The sequence below is a fragment of the Cebidichthys violaceus genome, unplaced genomic scaffold (assembly GCF_023349555.1).
Source record: "Cebidichthys violaceus isolate CVI_PGR_0920_01 unplaced genomic scaffold, fCebVio1.0.p SCAF_2, whole genome shotgun sequence".
Classification (NCBI taxonomy): domain Eukaryota; kingdom Metazoa; phylum Chordata; class Actinopteri; order Perciformes; family Stichaeidae; genus Cebidichthys; species Cebidichthys violaceus.
In genome coordinates, this window is record NW_027176372.1 from 22868306 (window position 1) to 22874305 (window position 6000).

A 6000-nucleotide genomic window follows, 5' to 3' on the forward strand; every position below is an offset into this window, starting at 1 on the left:
GGTTTCAGTTAACGTCGACCGTCTCGGCAGTCTGAGAGCCGCTGCTACAAGTGCCCTCGCTAGGAGGGGGGGGGTTTTTGGAAGTGAAACTTATTTCAGTCTTTCCCGTCTAGCGTAGCGGCACACATGTCATAGTCAAGTGGTTTATGAAACCAGCCCCAGTTTCCCCCGACTCCGCTACTGCCATCTAAATAATGAATACTCTGCCACTTGCAGTAATCCTCCAGCAGCCATCCCCAGAAATAGAACAAAGTCAGACGGCGCGCTCGCTCTCTCCCCGCCTTCACTTTTCTAAACAAATAATGCCGACTCCTGAAAAACTCCCAATGACGGCGCGTGTGTTAATGACGCGCAGCTCTCACGTTCCTCGACAAAAACAAATATGTACCGGACTGTCGGGGGGTTTTGTCATCGCGCCGATTCGACATTCCGGGCCACATCTAGGTCGTGACTTCAAAGTTGCGCTAAGCATCTATCTGAAAGACAACATCAAAGCCAACGGGTACGCCAACTGATTTCAAAAGGCATCAAGAGCTAAACCCGGAAAAAGGTACAGTAACTGCGAAGGGCACCTTTGGGCTTCCTGTGATGGATGGTAAGAAAGAGAGAAGACAAGAGCAGGCAGGAGAGTCGGGCGAAAAAAGAGAAATTGCAGGGGAGAGAGGTGAGCTTATATGAAAGGTATTCTTAATTAGATGGAATGTTTGCCCTCTTCCACAAATTCCTTCATGTGGTGCCAGGGAAAAAAAAAGAAGAAAAAGACCAAAGCTGATGAGTCTTGGGAGAACTATCTGACTAAGTGGCCTTTTATTGAGGGATAAAAAGCTCCTCTTTGCCTCTGTTCCCATCCACTGCCCCTGATTATGGAAGATGTGAAGGCGGATGAAAGGAGGCCGAGGAAGCCTGACTGTGCCCTATTGTATGCAGATGCGATGACGGGGTCTGGCATTTGGCGGATGACACCTATGAACCCGCCTCCTTGACAACTCGGCCAATTAAACGTTTGAACAAATAGTCTAAAAGAAACGCTTTGGATTTTGAACGTACATCATCAGAGGCTAGCCTGAAAATCAATACTTAATACAACACCAAGGTTTTGTTAAATATTTTACACTCATAGTGACAGATATGTCAGACCGCATAATGTGTGGAAGTCCATCCTAGTTTTCGTCAACTTTGTTTTTCTGCAGCCAAACTCTTATTACAGTCTCACAGTGTCGCTTATTCCAAATTCACATTAAACGCCCGTTAAACTAGACACGAGGGGAACCCGCAAAACAGCCATGATCCAAAACCGCTGTTGCGGTTAAGCACTTCCATCAAAACAAAAAAAAAAAAGGCGTCAAACTTTTGGCACTTGCAGCGGAGTTGATTGATCAAGCGCCGCGCTAATGAAAGCTGCGAGACCGAGGCGGATTAGACGACTGCTCGGCTTTGACCCTGGATGTGAAAACAGCGAGGGCCGGGGATCGCTATCATAAAGCAGCTAAATGGCTTATTTCACCTCCAGCTCCGGTAGCCACCCACTGGCATCACTGTTTGGATAATGATAGGCGCAAATGTCTGCAGTAAACAGCCGATGGAACAGGGGCTACAGCCCTTACCTATCATCGTTACACGAGGTAGAGACGATCATTACCTCGTGAGCTCCGGGCCAATGTGGCGAGACAAGCCCCCCCCCCCCCCCCCCCCCCCCATGCACAGTTCTGAGGTACCGACGGAACCAACGGCACAGACACAACGCAGGCAGACACACACGCAATGTCCAGGGTTATGGGAAGGTTTGTGTGATTTGGTTTTAATAAGGAGGCCTCCCTGCTAAGGAGAGAGCAGACACTGAATATGACTCGATGATTGATCATAAAACAAAAACAGTTATTAGGAGCAAACTACACAATTTAAAGCCAAAGTACAGCAACAATGGTAAAGTCAAGTCAAAGTTTATTATCGCCCAATATCACAAAGCATGCCTCAAAGGGCTGTGCATATAATAAAAACAGCAATGAGCAACATTAGAAAAACACACTAAAGAAGAATTATGACTGATTTTCACCAGTTTCCTTTTTACAAGTAGATCCTAAACATCTAAGACTTACAGTTCTTTCATATTTAAATTCTACTTTACATTTCTTCCCAATATTTAGGAGGGAAATATTGTCGTTTTTTTTTACTCTACTTCATGTATATGACAGCTGTAGTTACTAGTAGCTTAAAAATACCCTTATTTTACATCCAAAACATATGATCAGCTTGAATAATATTATGTATTGTTATAGATTGAATTAGTGTTTAAGATGCTTGGTTAGTTCACAGTATAGTTCCACCTCAACGAGCTACATGCTACATGCAACATGTACTTACATATTATTGAAATAATGAACAGTAAATGAATAATAACATGTATATTCACAGTGGCAAACGGGAAACTACGTTAGGTCTTTTTGCTTTTGGTACATTAAAGCACATTTTGACAATAATACTTGCATTCTTCTTGCACTGAAAGAACATTTGGAATGCAGTACTTTCCATTTTTACAGCGTAGTATTGCTCCTCTCTGTAGTAATACTGTCATTTAACAGTCTGTTAGTATTTTAAATGAGTTCCTGTCTAAATTGTGGTAAACAACAGCCACTGCAACACCGTCACTTGTTAAATCAATAGGATTCGTACAGCGAATGTAATTCCATCTGTCGGCCCATTTACTTCCTGGATCATATTTTCTTTTTTACTTTTCAAAACTCGTTTGCAACCTTGAGGATTCTACGCATTAAATGGAAAACCAGCGTTTCGCTCGAACCGAGCAAGTAGACCATCCAACGACCAGGTCTACTTGTTATTCACCACGCAACAAGTGAACCGTTAATTATATCAAATCTGCGTTGTATATCAGCATTGTGTCATTATTTTTAAATGATCTACAGATCTTTGGAATTGAAGTTATCCTTTGTAATTACACCGCGTGTTTCGTAGTTTAATTAACTTTCCTCAATGGACGCCGGTTGAAGCTTTCAGGTGTGCTGATTCCTCATCCACATTATTTGACTGAGTTTTAATTAAAAACAAAAGACTCGGTGTCTCCCAGATGACATCACTCTGTGGACAATTTCACACTCACATGCTTTTCCAAAAGCTTATTAAGATCATTTCAGATGTGGATACGAAGCTAATGTATGAACAGTAATATCGGCTTTGTCTTTAGAGGAAGCAGACACGAGCGCCCTCTCCGCCTTTCAAATCAATCAACGCAGTGTCCTCCGAGCATATCTTATGTGGACACAAAACGTAGGCCTATACGGTACGTATATATATTCATCTGGTGCGTATGTAATGTAAATACAGCATGCATGTATTCATCTACAGGGATATGCAAGTAAAACACATCAGTCAAGTAGACAATGCAATGATTACTGAACCAACAGGATCGTTGGGACTAAAAACAAATCAAAAAATATGTGCTGAGGTTTAGCAAAGCTGCCGCTGTGGTTCATAACCGGATATTGAGTTGACCGTGACGTGATGTCAGGAGGTCCACATGGAGAGGCCGCCCCAATAAACAAGTATCAAAACAAATAGTCCTCATTCAGACATTACATAAATTAAACAACAGCTCATCCTTTCATTACATAAATTATGGAACAGTTCATCCTGAAACCACATCATAATGCACGAAAGCCTTTGTTGGCAAAAGCGCTCTGGCCGGCCCTGAGGTCCTGTCATGTGTTTGCCAGTAAGACTAAGAGGAAAATAAGACTGACAGAGCTGCCTGGTGAAACACGAGATAAGGAAAATTGGAACAAAACAAAAAAAATGGCCTCGCTTGTTAATGTGAATGCAGCACGGCGGCGGCCCACGGAGAGAGAGAGAGAGAGAGAGAGAGCCGTGACACGAAAGCAAGCCTGTGCAAAGTATTGATAGTCCATCGTCATCCAGTAATGATTTATGCCACTGAAGCTATTATTCTGATTGCACATGTGCCGAATGTCACCAGGAAAAACTTCACCTCTCTGCAGCGTATGGAGCTCAGCATGGAGGTGAAATTTGCCTCCTTCTCCGGGGACACAAAAGCCACTTTTTCAACGTAATCACCGCTGACATATAAAGATGGTGGGACCTCCAGTATACCAACCTCCCTCAGCAGCATGCCCCCCCCCCCCCCCCCCCTTCAATTACCCCTTCAATTACCCCTTCACACCGCTCCACAGGCAAACAAGGCCAGAACCCTGCTATAGCACAAGAAGACCAACAGGAGACTGCTGCTTTAAAAGTACTGATCGGTGTTAAAAGGAACAGATAAATGGACGACGTAATTCATCCTTATACTACATATATACAGCTACCGTTGCTCCACAACTCAGCGTACGGCCAGAAGAAGAACTCATTGCGACGCCTCATGAGATGCAGGAGGACAGGCTCGTTGCATTCACCTGCTCGCATCTACCTGTAAACGCGTGTCGCCACTGCCGCCGGCCGCACGACCCTTTGCGGCTACATCGGACTTATTCCTGCGTTTGATGCATCTGCTCTGCTTACATCGGCCACCGCTCGCTCCGCACCAATTACTCTTCGTCTTCGTAGCTATTGGTCTGCTAAGCACTTCAATCCATCTCTGTCTCTCCGAGGGCCGTGACGTCGACCCCAAATGATCAATCAGCGGCAAGTCAACACCCGAAAGCAACACCTAGGGTAACCCCCCCCCCCCCCCCCCACCCCCACTGTTTGCATACATTACCCACAGCACTTCATAGATGTCACGTTAAATATGGAACGGGTTTCTAAATAGGGTTCAGCTGCTTCTTGTGAGAGAGCCAAGAAATACAAGTATAATGTCTTATCGCTCCGATGCAGTTCAGAGAGCTTTCGGCAATCTACTGTAATATTGTATTTCATACAATATTAAAAGCCCTCTTTTCCATTTGTTCCACATAATCAGGCAGTGCTTCTGATGATGTGAGCAAAACTACAATCACTATACCTTGTGTGTTTATGTAAAATAGCACTGAAACTCACCACAAAGCCTGTCACCGTCTCCAGGTGACTGTAAGGCAACTTGACCCTGCTGAAGTCCAACCTTCTGGATGTGCTTCTGGAGCCGTATTATCAACGTACACGTGTTAGGCTGCAGTACCATTTTAAACACACACACAGACACAGACACAGACACACACACACACACACACACACACACACACACACACACCGCCCACTCATAAGAAAAAGAGGATCCACAAGGGGACTGATTACAATAGACTGTAGCTGTCTACGGACACAATAAGGCCCCGGCTAACAGAGGAGCTGCCGGAACAACAGCCCTCGCAATGCATTAAACATCACTCCGCCACAATCCAAATAGTTGACAGATGCAAATTCGTGTTCAACTCCAGCACAGATGTCCAGCAAAAAAAAAAAAACACCGATTTAAAAAAATAATCTGTGAATGTAACCCAGATTAGAATTTAGGTTAATTTCTTCAAAATAGGATTACAAAGAAGTTACCTTAAAGATTACGTGTAGCGATCCCCCACTGAGGCGTTACTGTATCAAGGTCCACTTCTTAAGCTGCGACGCTGCTTTGCATTGGACGTACGAACGCTCCGGATCTCCTCCTCCTCTCCACTGTTCCTGCACGAGCTGCACGCCGCACAAGAGCACACTATCGCTCTGGCACATGGACGGCACTCGAGCGATGTCAAAAGGGTTAAAACCTAGTGGACCGGAAAGTCACACCAGTATCGTTCTAGTTGCCAGCCACCGCTGCCTGCCGCACTCCCCAGCAGCTCTCCACCTCCTCCTTCTCTTTCTTCTTTTCCTTTTTTTTTTTCCTCCCCTCTCTCTTTTGCTCAACCTATCTCACGGGCTTCTCTCCCCCCCTCCTCCCCTCCTCCTCCTCCTCCTCCTCCTCCTTATATGCGAGATGGCAGACGAGAGCGGCCGGGGCGATTTGCTACCACTCTATCGTGGATCGTGTTACGCCGTCTGGCTGTAGCGGCGGTCACAGATGAT

The 6000-nt window shown here is 45.1% G+C and overlaps 1 protein-coding gene across 3 annotated transcripts in view; it reads right to left on the reverse strand.

The window, feature by feature from the left end:
- si:dkey-237h12.3 (teneurin-3) overlaps positions 1-5792 on the reverse strand; it is an 81619-nt gene extending 75827 nt beyond the window's left edge. For all 3 annotated transcript variants that reach the window (XM_068715199.1, XM_068715198.1, XM_068715197.1), the window contains exon 1: positions 5494-5792. The gene's annotated coding sequence lies outside the window, so the exon portion shown is untranslated. The remainder of the gene's footprint in view (positions 1-5493) is intronic.
- Positions 5793-6000: the final 208 nt, after the last annotated feature.